Source organism: Coregonus clupeaformis, chromosome 6 (genome assembly GCF_020615455.1).
Source record: "Coregonus clupeaformis isolate EN_2021a chromosome 6, ASM2061545v1, whole genome shotgun sequence".
In the NCBI taxonomy this organism is placed as follows: Eukaryota; Metazoa; Chordata; class Actinopteri; order Salmoniformes; family Salmonidae; genus Coregonus; species Coregonus clupeaformis.
The window spans coordinates 15,123,916-15,144,316 of record NC_059197.1 but is presented as its reverse complement, the minus strand read 5'-3'; the positions used below and the strand labels follow the sequence as shown (position 1 = coordinate 15,144,316).

Genomic DNA, 20,401 nt, shown 5'->3' with positions numbered 1-20,401 from the left:
ATGTGGCTCTGAGTGCACACTTGCCACAGTGGCAGGCTTTACAGTGTCAAAGTCAGTCTCGGTGGCACAGGTGACACTAGGTTTGTAGCCAAGTACAGTGTAGGAGTCCTATCTTCCCTCTTCCTCTTCCTCTACCCTCTCTCTCTCTCTCTCTCTCTCTCTCTCTCTCTCTCTCTCTCTCATTTCCCATCCCCTTTCTCATTTTCTTTCTGTGCTCTGCTTTCCTTCTCTATCCCTCCCTCTCTCTGTTTTGCTCTTATTCTCTATATCTCCCTCTCTGTTTAATGCGTTCTCTCTCTCCCTCCCCCTCTCTCTTTCTCTGTTCAGCTCGCTTTTCTCTCGCTCGACTGGGAATCACCTCGGTCTCTGACGTAGTGTCCTTCTCCAACAGTCTGTCTGCCCATATGCCCAGAGCCTGACACCAAAATATGGCCTGTCCAATGTGTGTCTTTGTTAGCTGTTTAAATGTGGCTAATCTCATTCAGTCACATAGCTCAGCTGCTCTCTGTCTCTCTCTCTTCTCCACACTCCCCCATTTTCAGCTGTCGTCAAGCTTTCTATACCCTCTATCTGTCTCTCTCTCTCATTGTATATTTCTTTCCCTTATTCCCTTCTCCTTTCTCCATTGCCATGGAAACTCTCTTCCTCCCTCTTTTCCTTTTCTGTCTCTTTCCCTCTCTACCTCTTTTTACTTCCTCTCCTTACACTCGCTCCTCTCCTTTTAACAATTCTCTGTGTCTTCTCTCCCTCGTGTCTCTCCCTCCCTCTCTCTCCCTCTCTCTCCCTCACTCTCTGCCCCCTCTCTCAGTGGTAAATCCTCTAATCTCTCCTGCTCAGACTGTGTGGCACACGCTGGCCTCTCGCGGGCACACAGATGCCCTCTGTCCGCCGCCATCTCGGGGGTGCTTCCTGCGCAGGTGTTCCATGGGGCGCAGTCGGCACGGGGGCTCCGGGCCTGTGGGCATAGATCAGGGAGGGGGGTGGGAAGGCAGTCAACGTTCCCGTTCGTTCCCAAACGCTCTGGAGTGAGAAGGAGAGGGCAGACCAGACAGACAGATGCTACTTGATAGTACTTCCTCCTGCCTCAGTCCGTGACGTTCCCGACGTGCCGTTCCGTTTTTCCTGCTGACTCCATAGGATTCTTTGGGGGTGGTTTGTACTTTTTCCCCATCGCTGGCATCTCTTAATCAATGTTAATTGGCTGTAATTAGTATATGTTAATTAATGATATTTACTACAAATTAAAGGTATGAACGGTCCCAGAGGGTTTCCTGTTCATCTCATTAAAACCAATTAGCTGCAATTAACACGTGTAAATGAGACGCCAGTGAGTCCAAAACAAACAGTGTGCAGGCTGCCCGCTTCCCATGCCGTTTAACCTGGCCTGTGTGAGTGTGTGAGTGAGCACTGATGGCTAAGTGGACCTTAACAAACACTACAGAACAAATAGCAGATGCACACATTTACAAGACATACTGTACATTTACAAGACATACTGTACATTTACAAGACATACTGTACATTTACAAGACATACTGTACATTTACAAGACATACTGTACATTTACATGACCATATGACTTAAAACATTGTCGTTAGACACACCTATGCAGTAACCGTTTCCTTACATATTCAGAGAATCCCTTATTTTGAACATGTCTTCAGTAGTCTATGTCCTACAGTACAGGAACCAATATTGTTGTTTTACATCAGACCTTTTCCTCACATAAAATCCAGCGGCTTTATTAATTGAAATTCAGTTGACGACGTATCTTGTTTTTGTCTGAGAAACCACCATCCGTGTTGAGTAGGGAGAGTAATCCCACGCAGGGAAAACTGCCAGGAAATGAGATGATGTAAACAAGGAAGGGGAGAGCAAAATAAACAGAAGTCAGTCAAGCATCTATAGCCTCACAGTATAGCCACTATACACTATTAAAGTATGCTGCTCTGTTTACATTTAAGGTGACACAGTCATTTCTGGACAGTTTAATATCAAAGAAAGAAGCATTTACTCCACATGCTACCTACTCCTTTCTCCTTAGCCCATGCAGTCTTCTCTTTCCCACTGCCCTCAGACTTTGTAAAAGAGACAAACAGAGAGAGGAATACATTTCTACATTTCCCCAGACAGACACAACACAGCATCTTTCATTTTACCTTGGTATTAAAACTCTCAATATTCCCATTCCAGGAGCATCCCAAACCTCAGACTTCAATTATCCCCACAACACAGCCCAGGTTTCAATAAAGCACACGAAATTGACATCAATAACTTTCAACACCTTTCTAAACGGTGAATAGATGCACATTATTTCTCATTGGAGTTGTTATTTTATTTATATTCCCACCCTCTCAAGGTTGAATGAAAAGAAGAAAATACGTATTTTGAAATCCCGGTTCAGAGCAAGCCCTAATCTGAGTTTTGTGGTTGTGACAGGTAGCGTTGACAGGCATCTCTCTAGGTGTAGGGAGCGTCTATGGGATTGTGTGTCGCCGTAGTCTCTAGGTTTAGCAGAGAGAACCGTCGTAAGCAATGCCTGCCGTACTTACCGCTGTAACAATCAGGGGGTTTCAGGGGCTTTGCGGCTGAGAAGATTACGCTTTGTTCAGCGATAAGAGAGAGAGAGAATGTGTGTGGAATGTGTGTGTGTATGTGTGTGTGTGTGTGTGTGTGTGTGTGCACGTGCGTGTGCGATCCTGGGTGATGGACAAATATGTGTGCTTTATTGTGGGATGGTAAACACGGCAGCAGTAAGAGGCACAGGATTTACTGTTTCTTATTTTGATGGGGTGAGAGGAGGGGGCAGGGGGTGCTGTATTTGGAGTGGAGCACAATGAAGAGATGGAGGGATTGAGGGCAAAGAGGAAGAATGAGGGAAATAAAGGTGGAGGAGTGCCCCGACATGAGACCATGTTGATAAAGGAGGGAACGTAACAGCCGACAGGGAGAGAGAGAAAGAAGGACTGTGTAAATCAAAGGAAAGTTCAGCCAGTTCTGAGTCTTCATTACCCTTCAGCCCGCCCCTCTAAACTCAAACAAAGAGAGTGTCACCCCCTTTTCTCTCCCCCCTCCTCTCCCTGCCCCCTTTCCAGGCTCAAAGACCCTAATGGAGCTAGCTTGATGTTCCATGGTTTCACATAGCAGTTTTTAATCAGGGCCAGACAATCAGTCAGACTTTCTCTCTGCCTCATATTCATTACTATTTTTCCTTCAATGTCCTTTGATAGGTTCTCAGAGACAGTCCTACAGATGGCGTTTCATTTAAAAGAGGGTTATCATATGTGATACATATGGATTTTTCTTTACTTTAAGCCACTTGTATTTATGGGCGTTAAAGGGATAGCGCTCCCGAATTACAAAATTACGTATCTGTTTCCTTACCCTGTAGGTGTCTATGGACAAAGTATGACAATCCATGCTTTGGTTTAGCTTCCCTGGCACATTTGTGGCACAAATGCCATTCAAGCCATGGGACAGATATTAGCATTTTTTTGCACGTCATGTACAAATTATCCGAAAGTATCAAAAATTGATTGTGAAGCTCAACAAAGTAACTTATAAAAAAAGTATAATATCGGTCCCATGACTTGAATGGTATTCTAGCCACGAATCCTAAAACGTTGGCATTTGGAAACATTGTCAGGGAAACTAAACCAAAGCATGGATTGTTGTCATACACTCTAAAGATCACATGTACCATCCTCCTCCCTTAACTCTTCAATGAAAATCCCATAGGCCTCTACATTATGGACAAGGTATGTGTAGGAAAACTATTATAAAAACAGTTTTTTTTTTCATTCAGATTTACCACAAAAACCAAGGTATGAATACTGTCATGTGCATGCTTTGTTAAACATCTGTATAATTTTTTTTTTATGATTCACAGACTTCACCCTCCCTACACCTCAGAGTATTAATGGTTTGCACGTTTCGTCACAGAATTGTTTTGAGCATTGTCTTGAGGACTGTTGCCCGACTGAACATTCTACCTAATGCTTTCTCAATTGGCCCTGATGAAGATTTTTGAAACACTTTGCTAGCTAATAACAACATTGCCATCTCTCTAAAGTAAATTTGGCAACATCATAATGATGACAAAGTTGTTTCCTACTAATTATTTGCATTATTTAGCAATGCCATCGTATTTCTAGGCAACTATAGTGTAATTTCAATGAAACAGTCATTAACCCCCATTCAGAATGACTGGGCACCACTGAACTTTTGGTCACCACTATAGCCGGCATCGTTTTTGAACGTTCATAAAAATGGCATGGCGACCAAGTGACGGGGGTGCAATCCATGAATATACAGTAGTTTCTACTTTAGAGCACTGTTTCCCAACTCCAGTCCTCGAGCACCCCCAACAGCACCATTTTTGGACAAGCACACCTGATTCAACTCATTGAGGGCTTGATGATTAATTGATGAGGTTGACAAGTTGAATCAGGAGTGCTTGTCCGAGGATACGATAAAAATGTGTACTGTCGGGTGTAATTGAGGACTGGAGTTGGGAAATACTGCTCGTAGAGAGTAAGAATGAAGTTGCTGCCTAACTGTGACATGCAGTGTGAAACTAGTGTCATACAGTGCCTTGCAAAAGTATTCATCCCCCTTGGCGTTTTTCCTATTTTGTTGCATTACAACCTGTAATTTAAATTGATTTTTATTTGGATTTCATGTAATGGACATACACAAAATAGTCCAAATTGGTGAAGTAAAATGAAGGAAAAGAACTTGTTTCAAAAAATTCAAAAAAATAAATAACGTAGTGCGTGCATATGTATTCACCCCCTTTGCTATGAAGCCCCTAAATAAGATCTGGTGCAACCAATTACCTTCAGAAGTCACATAATTAGTTAAATAAAGTCCACCTGTGTGCAATCTAAGTGTCACATGATCTCAGTATATCTACACCTGTTCTGAAAGGCCCCAGAGTCTGCAACACCACTAAGCAAGGGGCACCACAAGCAAGCGGACCAATGAAGACCAAGGAGCTCTCCAAACAGGTCAGGGACAAAGTTGTGGAGAAGTACAGATCAGGGTTGGATTATAAAAAAATATCAGAAACGTTGAACATCCCACGGAGCACCATTAAATCCATTATTTAAAAATTAAAAGAATATGGCACCTGCCAAGAGAGGGCCGCCCACCAAAACTCACGGACCAGGCAAAGAGAGCATTAATCAGAGAGGCAACAAAGAGACCAAAGATAACCCTGAAGGAGCTGCAAAGCTCCACAGCAGAGATTGGAGTATCTGTCCATTGGACCACTTTAAGCCGTACACTCCACAGAGCTGGGCTTTACGGAAGAGTGGCCAGAAAAAAGCCATTGCTTAAAGACAAAATAAGCACACACGTTTTGTGTTCACCAAAAGGCATGTAGGAAACTTCCCAAACATATGGAAGAAGGTATTCTGGTCAGATGAGACTAAAATTGAGCTTTTTGGCCATCAAGGAAAACGCTATGTCTGGCGCAAATCCAACACCTCTCATCACCCCGAGAACACCATCCCCACAGTGAAGCATGGTGGTGGCAGCATCATGCTGTGGGGATGTTTTTCATCGGCAGGGACTGGGAAACTGGTCAGAATTGAAGGAATGATGAATGGCGCTAAATACAGGGAAATTCTTGAAGGAAACCTTCCAGCAGGACAATGACCATAAGCATACTGCTAAAGCAACACATGAGTGGTTTAAGGGGAAACATTTACATTTCTTGGAATGGCCTAGTCAAAGCCCAGACCTCAATCCAATTGCGAATCTGTGGTATGACTTAAATATTGCTGTACACCAGCGGAACCCATCCAACTTGAAGGAGCTGGAGCAGTTTTGCATTGAAGAATGGGCAAAAAAAATTTGTTTGTTTCACAAGAAAAAATATTTTGCATCTTCAAAGTGGTAGGCATGTTGTGTGAATCAAATGATACAAACCCCCCCCAAAAATCCATTTAATTCCAGGTTGTAAGGCAACAAAATAGGAAATATGCCAAGGGGGGTGAATACTTTCGCAAGCCACTGTATGTGACCAACAGTTCCACCCCGCCGACAAAACTTACACAAGTCATTATTCTGTCTTAAGGACTTTTACATTCAAATTGGTCATTTAGCTTTGAAGCATGAAAAATGCATCTAATCCTTTTTAAAAACAGTGAATTAGTGAGCAAGACCTCACACACCGTCAGACAGAGGAGAGGAGAAGACGTCTGGAGTAGAGTCTGATGCCACTGTGGCTGTCTGATGTTGGTGTATTCCTCCAGTCTCCAGATTAGAGCTAGTGGAGGTCTGGCCAGGCCATGCTGCTGCCTTACAGCCTGGGTAAAGTCTGTTTCCTCACTAATGTTCTATGTGTTTCCCGGCTTAGGGAGAAGCGACCTCTCACCCCTTCCCTCGGCTGTCTGGCAGAGATAAAAGTTTACAGCCGTTTATTTTTTCCTTCTTCTTTATTTATGTCCGTCCCATACCTCTGTATCTGGGAATTACACGGGGAGTCCGTCCGTTGATAACACGGCCACAATCAGCCTCTCCTCAGTGAGTCGCGTGTTCTTCTTTCAGTGCTGTCATGGAGGAAAGACAATGCAGCACACCTGTACGGTCTCAGAGAGGTCTCTCCATCTTATTGTCAACATGCCTCTATGGGGAGAGACGTTTCTCAATGAGGATGATGTCTGTGTGTCTGTTCTGCAGAACACACAAATAACTACAGCCATTCTCTCCATACAGAGCCATGTAAATTCCCCATCCCCATGTAGGCTTTGCAGTGGTGTTGACTACTGGAAGAGAGCCTATTGGAAATCAATCAATTTCTATTTGTCAAGTATCTTTAACGATTTGAATGAGGCAGATGGAACATTTAGCAATTCCTTTCAAAGACGTGTCAGTAGTAGGGAGAGAAACAAAAACTGTTTATCCAGGTGTGTGGACTCTTCAGCCAATCAATTATGTTAATTGATCAATTAAAGACTAAGGAGGAGCTAAAACCACCGGGGCTGAGGAACTCAGAGGCCAGAGTTGTCCACCCCTGTTCTATATGGCATCATGAGAGTGGTCTGTGGAGAAATATTTTGCAGTAATACCGGGTCTTTATATGGTTCATTATACTGGGTAAGGGGATCTAAAGTTTGTTAATAAATGTGTTTGTTTGTTTACAGTAATTATTCAAAGTACTTCTTTGGTCACACCAACTCCTGTTGAATGGTTTTAGCAGAATGGACTGTTCATAGCATCCCACCACTTTAAGCAGGGCAGGGACGTTCTGAAAAGTTTTAGGCAAGAAGGGAGATTTGGAATTGGAGTGGAGTCAACAAGATACAAATAAAATACAGGAAATGGAATTAGTATATCAGAGACTTTGTTTCTAGCTACCAGTACCAATTACTTTTGTACTTTTTCCTTCATTTCACTTCTCTTATCCTTTTACTTTTCTTCCCTCTTTATTCAACTCTAAATGGGATTCAACCCTTTCTCTCTGCCTGATAATCATTCCAAGAAAACCTGTGACTTGTGAACTTGAAGAACATCTTTCACATTCACAGGCTGATGATTCAGATAATCCAAGTTCAAATACAACTCCTGGATGACGGGATTTAAATGACATTATATAGAAATTACATTTCACATCTAAGGCAACTAAACCTCCCTATCCCAACCTGCTCTAATTATACTATTTCCCCTTTCCTCCCTCCTCTTCCCATTCTCCTAGCAATTCTTCCACTCTTTTTGTTCATTCTGCTTGAATGCAAACTGGTATATTCTTAGTCGGCACAATGCATCTATTATAATACAAAGTAATCCAGGAGCTGCATATATTCCTAGTGATGGTACCCCAGTGGTTAGCACCCCAGTGGCCCTTGATTCATGGTGGGCCACAGTGGTGTTACAGTGCTTTCTCTTGCTTACATTATCTACTTAGCCATCTACCTGTACCCTACTGTATGTATAGGTAATCTCAATAGGGAGAGTGTGTAGTGGGAAACGATGAATACATAAAGAGATAGGGATGGGACAAATGGATGTGTCCCCACACTAATGGGACATCAGTGGATGTTTCCGAGGTCTTCTTCAATGGGAAGTGTGGGGGGGGGGGTTCTCCAGTGGGGTAATAGATGATCAGATATGGGCTTGTTCGCTACAGGGGTAAATTAGCTGCTTGGTGTAAAGATATCCCCATTACTTAATATGTATGGAGTTTAATGGAATGCACTTCCTTTGGGTGTGGGTGTGGGTGGGGAGTTGGCACTCGCCACCACCATCCGCCACCAAACCACGCTCTCTAATAAATCATGTAATCCCTGATACTGGAAGACAAACATGCCCCTGATCTAATCAGCACTATAGGATTCCTCTTATCACACCATCCCAGGGTGATGCTCACACCTCCATACCATACCCCTAGAAGAAAGCTGAGCTGGACCGGGCCAGGGTGATGATCACATCCTCCATACCATACCCCTAGAAGGAAGCTGAGCTGGACCGGGCCAGGGTGATGGGGGGATAGAGCTGGGCTGGGCTGGCTGGGCTGGCTGGGCTGGCTGGGCTGGCTGGGCTGGGTTGGGGAAGATTAGTTTACATCCCTGGTTCTCATCTTCATTCAGTGCAGGCTCAGCTGGGGCCTAAGCACACGGGGTCAAGGTGGGTGCCATTCCCCGAGAGCATTGACCGACCATCAGCCAGCCTGCCAGCCCAGCTAATTTACAGCCCCCTTCCTCCTCCCTGTTCCCCACCTCTGCCCTGCCCTGCAACTCAAGGGTGTGAAGATGCCAGTGGCACGATCCGGTGAAAACAAATAAGCCTCCGTCCCCCCTGTCGTAAAACACCCGGAGGCCACAACCTCCTCACATTTTCAGCTCATCGGCAGGCAGAGCATGCAACGAACCGCCCTGGCTCCCCGCACCAGCATATGAACAACCTCCACAATAACCCAACCAAGCCACCACTGACCCCCCTCTATGCCTATTCACCCATCCCCTCACCCCTCGGCCCCCACCCTATCCACCAACGACCCCCCTCTATGCCTCTTCATCCCCTCACTCCCCACCCTATCCACCAACGACCCCCCTTTATTCCTTTCCACCCACCCCCCTCCCCTCCTCACCCCAGACCCCTCAGTGTGGCTCCCTGCTGCTCCTACCTGATGGGCCTATCAGGACCAAAACCATACAGGGAACAAATCTCTCTCCTCCATCGCATCACTGAGGCCCCTGGTCTCCTCATCATAGAGAAACAATTTGTGTTCCCACCTACAGTCTCTGCTCTAGCGCTTGAGCAGGGGATCGTGGGGGGGGGGTCAATGAATAATGGCCGTAAGTCGTCCCACATATATATTCATTTGACACATAGTGCTACCAACATGGAGAACAGTGTCTAATCCTGCAAGGAAACTATCAGAAAGGGATATGATTGTGAGTGCAACTAAATAGTTGCACATTGAGGGCTTCATTCTCACAAAGTGGGAACAGTTTGTTGTTGTTGATTTCATACGTTCTCTTCCATAGGATTAATGTTCTTCCTCCCCATAGCCATATACAGTATGCTCCTTCTTTAGAGGTTGGCCCTTGTAGGCACTTGGTCTAGGTGTTGAATATTGCCATAATCCTATATGAAGCACAGCTTTGAGACTTTTGACATTGAGGCTTGTCAACGGGACTCTAGTTCTTGTTGTGAAATGGTTAATGTGAATCGTAGCAGGCACCATGGTGTCATTATTTCCAAATCCGCCTGAGCCCTCTCGACCGGGGGTCGCGCCTCCGACGACCACTTTACATCCACCGTGCGCGGGGTCTGGAGAGACCGGTGCATGACTGCAATCCCAGTTGGAGGATTTGTGTCCTCCTTGACGAAATTCGGTAAGCACATGCAGACACGTAAAGGTGTTTAGAATTGAGGAATGTGTCTGTCTGGAAGTCATTGCCAAAGTCAATGTCTGATGCCTCTGTCTGTCTGCCTGTGTTGGGGAGCTAGGCAACAGACAGCCCCTGACGCGCCAGTCCACTGATATAAACAAGGTTGTAGCCTATACGGTTCTAAATTACGTGGATGCTGAAAATTTACAGACTGGTGTAGTTTCAACCAGCGCTGATAATCCTTTCTCAGAAATAAATTGTCCCATTAAAATGAAATGTTGCCCATATAGGTTTAATAAATTGAAAACGTTGGTTTGAATCCTCCATAATTTGGACGGAATCACAAGCATGTCGCAAGGCTTGTGCGAAATAACATTATTTGCTGTGTATTATAATGTATGCACCGGTTGTATATGGCCAAACAGTGTCAGTGAACCCCCCAATGAAATGTGTGCTTATTTATATGCAGTTATTCAGGTATGCAGTCAATTCCAATTACTTCTTTAGATTTCTATTTAACATGGAGGAAAATATGACAGAGAAGCTCTGTTTTGAGCAGCATTGTAAAACTCTTTCTCTTCCACCTAATAAAGGGGAAATCTGAACGCATGCATGCAGTGAACAGTGCGTCAGATTTTAAGTGCTAATGGTTCTAGAAAAGTGTGAGGTCGGTATATTGTGTGTGTGTGTGTGTGTGTGTGGGTGTGTGTGTGCGTGCGTGTGTGTGTGTTTGTGTGTATGTGTGTGTTTTTATTTGTAAGTGTGCGTGTGTGCTTGTGCGTAAATGTGTGTGCTTGTTCGTAAATGTACTTGCGTCCTCCTTTCCATGTGAGTATGAGCGCGTGCATGTGTGTGACGTGACCGAATACATTATATACCCAGCCAGCGCTCAATCCCATGCCTGGCTCGGCTCCCACCAGCCTTAAATCCCTGGCTCTCCCCCTGCGAACAGCCGCTGACGTGCAGCATGTCGAGGCGAGGCGTTTTGCCTATGCATTAGCCATTCATTTCCTTCGGCTGACACCTCTCCAACATAAAACCGTAAGGCAGAGGTAAAATATCTCTCTCCTGGCGAAAATAAAGCTTTGTCTCCCTCCTGATCTATAGGATATAAAATAAAGCCACGGCTTTGATGCGGGCTTTACCTTATCCACGGGTTGCTTTTTGGGCACACAAAAGGCAATGAAGATGAATGGAGCGGGATTGCCGGTGGTGCGTCTTCCGCGGTCCAGCAAGATTCTCTACCTCCCCCCTTCCTCTCTTCCCTCTCTCCTCTCCTCACCCCTCTTTTATCCTCTTCATTCATCCACAGAAGTTTGTAAGGACTGTGTTCTTATTGATCAGTGCATGTTGATAATTATGCAGCGTTTCCTCGGTAAAAATCGGCTTTGTAAAAGTTATGAATCGAAATTATTGAGATAATAAGTCATTCTAAATTCACTTCCCTTACTTTCCTCTCCATAGGCCTATTTGATTTAATGAGCATTGTCTTCGACTGTGAAGTTTCATGCACAAATTAGTTTCTGTTCAAAACTTCAACCAATGGAGTGGTCTAGAAGGGATCTTAACATGTTTTTGAGGTATTCATCTAGACTATATGTATGTGTCTTTAGATTTTTATACCTCGCATGATATCACCGCATTCAGTGTTCATGTTCCCTGGCAGAACAATGACTCTCATGCATTTAGTTAAAATACTACCAATTACTCTGCAAGTTGAGACCTGCCTCATATCCCTGTTGTTAAACTCAGAGATTACGAATGTTTGAGATTTTTAAAGAATCATAGACTTACCGTTTGTTTCTTACCGTATTCTGTCTTTTTAAATTAAAAAACAAATGTAGGCCTACCTTGGAGAACATTTAAACTCCATTCTACTTTTTACTTGTGTTCATTTTTTGGGGGGGGACTCTGAACTTTTTTGTATCTTAGATATCCAACATTACATTTACATTTTAGTCATTTAGCAGACGCTCTTATCCAGAGCGACTTACAGTTAGTGAGTGCATACATTATTTATTTATTTTTTCATACTGGCCCCCCTTCGGGGGCCACATGATCATCTACCTTGTGTGCACATTTTCTAATTTGACCCCCAAAAAACTGAGAGAGAATAAATAAATCTCAAAATGAATCTTCCAGCTATCATCCAGCCATCCCTCTAGCCTATTTTAATTCAACCCCGGGCACTTGATATCAGCACCGGCCAAGACTGCGCATGCTTGCGGGGTTTTAACGCAGAAATCTGCTCCGGTGCAGCAGCTATCTGCCACTTTTCAGCCTCGCAGGCCGTCCCCAGAGCATTGCCCACTGCGCGATAATATCTCAAAGGGAGTGGTTATCGCCACACATTATATTATAATCATTAGTGATCCTAGCCCTTTCACCCGTACTGCAGAATAAGCACGGAGAATCATTCATCTAAACTAGAGCAATTGTTCCCAAAGACTAGACCCTTTCTCTATATATTTCATAAGGGAGTCATAATAATAATACTTTCTCTTTTCTGATGGTCTGTATTTTCTGCAACATAAATGCCCTCTGATTTCAATTTCAGTTGAGAGTATACTAGAGTAGGCCTATATGTTTGACATACATTTGTTATATATGAGTAAATCTCTAATATGGATAAATATACTATAGCAAATGTGAATTCGATAAATTATGCTTTACATTTTTTATTATTTACATAATAATACATCAGAGCTGGGGTGGGCCTACCTCTTTATCCAGATGGAATTCGCCCCCTAGAGTTATAAACATTGCCTGTACTCGAAGACAGGTCAGTGGGATAGCACAAGTTTTGTGATGTTGTTTAATGAGTAAGAGAGATTGCTTAAATATAGCCCATAATAGGCCTACATAGATCCCACGTCATTGTCTCTCTCTAAATTACTCATAGTTTTAGAACAATTTAATTGCATTCTGCATTCTTAGAAGAGGCTGGAAGATGATGACTGGGGCATTCACCCCATCCGTCTTCCGTATATAAAGTTGCATTTAGGCCTATTTCACGCTGAGACCAGACCAGTGCCATGGAAGCAGCACAGTTGTCATGTCAGCGTGTTGATTATCGGGTTGGGGAGAGCAGCAGCAGCTGTTCCGGTGATGGGACGGTCAGAGCAGATCTATAAGTTCCATCGAATTTATCTCTCTTTGCGATGGAGTTGGAAAGTCAGGAAAATGTTTATGTAGAGTTTGGGGTCAATATTCTGCGAGGTCATCATTGGCATATGTTTGTGCCGATTCCAAGAAATCCAAGGGAAAATCAAGCTTTTTTGGAGTAGTCTAGTCTAGATGTGGTCTGTTTACAGTTGATCATTTCAAAGATAGAAGAATAGGCTCATTTATTATTTTGATTCACAATTCAACATTTCGATTTATAACATTGGACAGGATCTTTTCACATTTGCACAGATTGGGCCAAGGAGACCGTTGAGCCATAGGCTATTATTCTTTTTTCTCTCCCTTTCTTCACGGTGGCCCGCGCTCTGTTTGAGCTGTGGTGAGTGACAGCAAACTCTCTCTCTCGCCTGCCTCCTTGTCCACGCGGTGAAAATAAAGCGGTTTTATGAATACGACCCAAATCACATGCTTGATGGTGAACCTATTAGAATGATCCCGCTCTGCCCCTTACCCTTAGATCCGTGATGCATGTGGCACCATAAACATGATATAGGCTATTGATGGTGGCTGCCTTGTCAGAAGTACGTATTTTGCCATCTTCCAATACCATTTATTATTTATTATCATTCCAACATATTTTGTGTGGAAATATATTAACTCTCAATGGTAAAAAGAGGGCATACTCTTCATTTATTTTGTTAGGTTATGCAATTAAAATGAATAGACATAATTTGTTTGTTTTTCATTTAGGCCTACTGAATCTGAATGCTTGAATTTGTTAAACTATGCAAACATTGTCAGATGTTTCACATTGTATAAATACTTTTTCTCATGACAGCAACATAGAATTGTTTAAAGAAATGTACTAATAATTCAAAACAATTCCAAAATGTCGGTCTTGTATTTCGTTTAAAGTGAATGGGAATCAAACAATAATAATCAGTCATTCAAGATTTAATAGGAATGAATAACACATTAATAATCAATACTACATTTGTCATCACAGATGTTTCTTATCATGCGACATAAGGCATCATTCTGAAAATAGTTCAGCTATAGACCTAGGCCTACTAAAACGAACATTTCAGTTCTTTTTTTTCTTCAAAATTTTCATCTGCAATTTGCTTGTCCTCCTATTTAAGCAGTTTATAGTTTTGTCCCAAGGCCAATTTATGTACCTTCAGCATTGTCTATAATTTAATCGTAGGCCTACTGATAAATTATTTAATTTAGCCTATCCCTTTTTTATATTTGATTAGGAAAGATGAGGTCTGAGAAAGAGGACTCATCTATTTAAAGCTCTTCAATTGTAATCCAAACGAATTACATGAGAGTAAAAACAGCAACACATTAATTTCTATGAGCTCAATATGTGCTTATGAATGGGACGTGCCTATCCGAGTCCCCTCTGAAGTCCCAACTGGATGGTGATTGTACCCAAACAGGGCTGTGGCGCGATGGGGGCTATAGGGAAGGCCTGCCCGACCCACGGCGCCTCACTCCCCCCTCCGACAGTGCTCTCAGCGGTCCCCGGTGCGCTCAGCTGATCAAAGCTCCAGTCAAGGGTAATATTTCTCACTTTATTACCGGAGTCACGGCGTGTCTGCACGGCTAGCGATCACAGAGTCCACTGCCCACTTTCAACTCTCTCACTCGCCTGGTCACGTATCAGCAGCACACAAACATTAGGAAGCAACACAATACAACTTACTTTGTTAAATGTATAGGCGTATTTATCTTATGTAGGCTTATTGAATAGCCTAAACTAAAATATTGTTTTTGTTGATTAAAAAAATGCATTTCAGAAAGAGGTGTTTATTAGACCTTAAAGTAGGCTAGACATGATCTTAAACGAAATAGCGTTATCATCTGCATCTAGGATGAGTGGCATGGACATGCTATTTAGAATCAGTAGCAGTGCGTAGGTTAAAATCACTGGGGAAGCCAATCACTGGGGAAGCCCCCCAAAAAGCCATATTTGTGATAATTGAGTTGTTTGCTCTATAACCTGTTAATTCATATGCCTTGCGATCATAATATCTAGGCCTAAAGGCAAAGACAATAAGAAGACACAGTGGCAGAATAAATTCAACCACACCTTTGTTTTATCACAAAACTTATAGCAACCTCTGTCCAATGAAGTCCACAAAGCATATTGCATGTACAGTAACAGACAGTTACATTACCTACAGCATGGTCAAGCAAGTTAATGTTTCCGACATTTTCGGACCAATAAACAACTATTGATTTAGAACGACAGAGTTACCGCAAGTTGCAAAGAAAACAGGAGCTGCCTCCACTATTCCAGCACCATTTCAACTTCAACATTTCAACATCATCAAATCACCACTGGTTAGTCTAATACAGTGACAACTAAAAGATACAAAAAATAATTTAGTAAAATCAAAGTAAGCTAAATATGATGTGGTTGTCCATGGTTCTGATTTCTTTGTGCGTGTGTGTGCCTTAGTGCAAATAGAAAAACATGTTAACTTACCCTACTTGTAGAGAAATTCCAATGCCACCCTCCTCTCTTTCATGTTGAAGAAAGTCTATCACTCTGTAATACAGTACACGCTTTTATCTTTTGTTGTCCTAGGCTACCTGGCTAAATTGCTTGCTCCTTAGCCTAACTTCCATTCATGGACAACGTTAGCTAGTTAACATTAGCCTTCTACATCTAGCTACATATTGAACTTCCATCCTCTCAGGCCAGGGGCACAACAATTAATGAATTAATGGTTGGATCATAATCATCTTTATAATCACTGGCCAGCAATGAGAATTACGTAAAACCACAAGTACAAAGCCCTTTCTCCATCCATGGCTAATTTAGGGCCAATTTTAGCTGGCTGGCTAGCTAGCCACCAAAGGACAACAACACAACAAGATGCAACAATTCAAGTTTTTCTGTCAATGATGTATGCTCTCAATGGGATTTGATAGGAGTGACGCTGTCTTCCCTTGACACCTTTTTTTGGTTGGCCAGGACCATTCATCGTTTTTTTTTGTCAAGGGAGGCCAGACATGTGCTGACTTCCTTTGCCTTCAATGCTAAGGGCGGCAACAATGTCATACTCGTTTGGACCAGACAGCATCAGATAGATATCCTACACGTAGAGAGACAGAGGGGCGCTGTTTTGCTCGCTCGGATGAGTTCTCCTGTGAGATACATTCAGCCTCTTGCAAATTGAAGGAAAATTATGAAACACAGAGATATGAAAGAACATTTATTAATACTTGTTTTATTGGTCAATTTTGGGGGGGAAGCATGGCTTCCCTTGGCATCCATAAATACACGCCACTGTTTAGAATATCAATGCAGCATTTATTTTAGAGTTTGCTCTATTTAGGTTTTAAAAAATGACACAGGGCCAGGGCCTGTAGAAGTCAATGTAGGTTACATTACGTTTTTGGCTAAATTGTATCAGGGGATTGTCTGGTTGCATGACAAATAAGAATAGAATAGAACAGAATAGAATAGAAATGCAGACAAAAGTGCTCAAAATAAGAATAGCCTACAACTTTCACATGAAAAATAATGTTATATCTAGGCTTAACCACTGCTGACAGAGTAGGCTATGTATGCAGTTCAGGTCAACACAGACAATAACAGATGCTTCGAAAAAAGTAAGTAGCCAATCTTCTCAACAGAGAAGGTCTCATCTTTTGACTGGCAATGATGTGCAAAGAGATGCGTTTAGTTCATGCCCTGTTTAGTGCCCGGTTTGGTTTGGTTTTGTGTTGTGCGTTCGATGGCTCCCTCTAGCCTTGCCCCACACGTTGCTCGCTGCATAGTAAAACCAAGCTCCCCTTGGATCAAAGTGAGGAAATACATTGTAGAGGCAGATATTACATTATATAGAGGCCTGCCTTCATATTGTTTTGTGCTGCCTATCTTAGAATTTAGGAGAAAACAAGTTTAGGAACTTTAGGCCTTTTCAGTTGTGCATGGTGTGCCAAATCTAGTCCATGGTAGGCCTATGCATTTTCTTTGGGTAATACAATTCGAATTGACCCCTTCTGGATATGAAACGAAACTGCGTTGACTGGGTGAACATTTTTACTCCTATAACGTATTACAGCAGTAATCATTTTGCATTTAATCACGTCATTGCCTCAAGGGGTCCTGAGATATTCATATATGTCTGATTTCGTTTTTATTCATGAATTAATCTCATTCTGTGGGTTATGCTGTACTGAATGGTTTATTCTTCTAAATCAGGAAAGATTATTCCCTGTGTGACAAGTAATATTTTACTGGTGCTGAAAATAACACGTTATTTATTTACAGCTATTTAGTATGTATGTACTTCCCATATGTTAGTAGCCTACAGTAGTCTAAGTGTAAGAACACCTTATATCCCTCAGTCAGAGCTTGAGGTATAGGCTATGAAATGACAACCTTTCGCTACTCTCGCCACTTTGAAACTTAAATTACAAATTCGTATGTTGAAGTTTCATTTCTGGAAGGCTAGATATCTCACATAGTAGTGTCTCCTCATTATGCTCAACTGAAAAGTCTGAACATGGCAAACCATAATTTGTGGCTGAGTTTAGTTTAATCGCCTAACTGTCAAAAGTCTCCTTCAGACAATTGTCTACCTCAATCTTTCTTTCTCTCTCTCTCTCTCTCTCTTTTATCTCTCTCTCTCTCTCTCTCTCTCTCTCTCTCTCTCTCTCTCTCTCTCTCTCTCTCTCTCTCTTTCATTTAACATTTTCGTAATTTAGCAGACGCTATTATAGACCGATTTACAGGAGCAATTAGGGTTAATTGCCTTGCTCAAGGGCACATCGGCAGATTATTCACTTAGTCGGCTCGAACCAGCGACCTTTCAGTTACTGGCCCAACGCTCAATGACTGTACAGGTAAATATTTATATATTAATTGGTCAAAAATCGACGTTAATTCAATTACTTCAAATCCAGAACTATGAGATCAAGTTGCTATATGAGGATGTCTATAAACGTCTATATATTTATTATATATGTCAAAGAGTTGACAAAACTATATTGTCTGAAGTCTCTCCGCTGCGTCACCATCTCTCTGCCTCCCACTCTTCTCTCTCTCTCTCTCTCTCTCTCTCTCTGTCTCTCTTAGTGAGATGTTGGTGGAAATGTAACCAGATGCTTAGCAGATTAATTAAAAGCTCTCACAGTCAAACGCAGAGAGAGAGAGAGAGAGAGAGAGAGAGAGAGAGAGAGAGAGAGAGAGAGAGAGAGAGAGAGAGAGAGAGAGCGAGAGAAATGCCGGGGCTCGAGGATGTTGTGTGTTCATCTCTTATCTGTTATTCTTCCCCGGGAACAACACATGTCATCGAAAGGGTGCCGAAGTCAAAAGAGGCGCTCCCCAGACTCTCCGAGGCAGCTGTCACCGTGTTTTTATAGTATGGGGCCGGTCGCGGCCTTGTCTTGCCCGCGCCTCCGTTTTACATGAGAAGTAGCCCATATGCAGGAGGAGGCGGGCTATTGATTCCAGATTTCAGACTGGAACGTTTGCACAAAAATACGCCGCCAGAATATAAATAACTGACATGGGGTACCACTCACCGCTGCCCATCTGTGTGTGTGTGTGTGCGTGTGTGTGCGTGTGCGTGTGCGAGAGAAGTGAGATAGTGATGATGTTAGATTAGGTGCCGTGAAGAAATGTAATCTCATAGGCTAGGAGAGAGTGAGAGAGGCGGCCTTTATGATGATGGCCCTGTTGTGGTGTCACCCCGTGACAAGTGCGTGACTTCCAACCGTCCATGTGAGTTTTTGTTTTGGCCTTGGCATCAATTTCCCTCCCACTGTCTGAAGGTATCCATTCAGTCATAAAGCATTTATTGTCAACACTACACAAATAAAACTATTACAACTTCTTTACTGTTAATACTATATTTATTAAGCTATCATTTTACAGATGTTAATTTGAGAAAGCAAGAACTCAGAAGATTCAAAGAGGATTCAACATCCATTGAGCTTTAAAGACAGGTCTATGAAGGATGATTTTAAAACAATTGCAAAACTAAGAAATGCAAAACTAAGAAATATGATGGCTGGATATTTTAAGTCACCTTGAACCTAACTAAAAACGCATCAATAGTAAGAACATTTAGACATCGTTCCTAAAAAATTAAAAGACGTTTTGGTCCTGTAAAACACATTAATATTTTCTCCTAACTCTGAAAGTCTTATAATACTTTCAGAGTTTTCAATAGGCCTACATAATGCACAGCCTCAACTATTTTCGAGACTGCAAGCTTCTAGGTAATGTTTTTAGCTCCTCTTCTGGTAAGTGGATTGAACGGCCTTAATTAAACGTCCTAAGGTGTTGAAGCCATCAGCAACTGTCACAATGATCTAGCAACCTGTAAACTTTGACCCTCTTCGTCTTTCACATCCCCCATGCTCCACAAAAGACCAAAGAGAGCACAGCACTGCTGAGATGTATTGGTGGGCAACGTGGATTGAAATAGTGATTAAATAATGATCATGGCAAATAAATGATAACATGCATAAAAGGTAAGAAGAAGGCTATGTGCAGCTGTCAAGAAAAACATTTCAAGTAAAAGCATATTATGAAAAAGTTATAACAGCCACCTGAACATTCCTGAACCTCTGATTATTTCGAATTGTGAAACAAAATTCCCGTTTTGGGTAAATACTCATTTCTAACCCATGTCAACTTAATTTCCCTTAGGTGATGTACACATAATTGCAAATTTGTCTCTAAACTATTAACTAAGATTTGTTCAGCCCAAACCAAGAGAGCGCTCTCTTGGCGCATTTGAGAGGCTGCACATTCTAATAAAAAACATTTGGTCAACTTAAGTCTGAAATCAAATCTATGACTTATCTCTTGTCATAGTATGAAAAATGTAAGCACTAACTGTAAGTCTGACTAAAATGTAAAAATGTAAAATGTATAATTGAATAACGTATTGTATGGCAAAAGTCATGTCACTTCTGTAGCCTATATACTATATGCTAAAACATAAACAAAAGCATGCATTCCATCCAATTTTGTTATATGAATATAAGATAGATGCTACTGTTACTGCTACTGTTTTTAAAACTAAGATGAGCTCTCTCTCGCCCATGGGGAGGATCCATGCAGGATCAGGAGAGAACATTAAGATGGCCATATCTACCTTAAGAAATGATTCTTCATGTCCATTCCCTCGCCGCAGACAATTGATAAGCGGATGATTGTGCTGTTTTTACCTCAATGGTCGTCGTCTTTCCGTCCACATACATTCACTAACATTTGACAGTTTCTGGAAATATTTGACAATAGGTTTCTTCAGTTCCCCATAAATAGAACAGAATGCACAGGCTCGGCTTTGAAGGGATAGCTAATGATTACTTGCATGGCGCGCTGCTGATTGGCTTCTCCACTGCCTGACGTCACGAGCCTGTGAATAAGGCTGGCTCGTGTGCTTTCAGGAACA

At 42.3% G+C, this 20,401-nt stretch overlaps 1 long non-coding RNA gene across 1 annotated transcript; it reads right to left on the bottom strand.

Annotated features, from left to right (window-relative positions):
• Nucleotides 1-1,565: 1,565 nt before the first annotated feature.
• On the bottom strand, nucleotides 1,566-20,268 carry LOC121568343. Its single transcript, XR_006001233.2, has 3 exons — nucleotides 20,102-20,268; nucleotides 2,031-2,078; nucleotides 1,566-1,835 (listed from the first exon to the last, which is right to left on the bottom strand). It is a non-coding gene; the product is annotated as an uncharacterized LOC121568343 (long non-coding RNA).
• Between the last annotated feature and the right edge of the window lie 133 nt (nucleotides 20,269-20,401).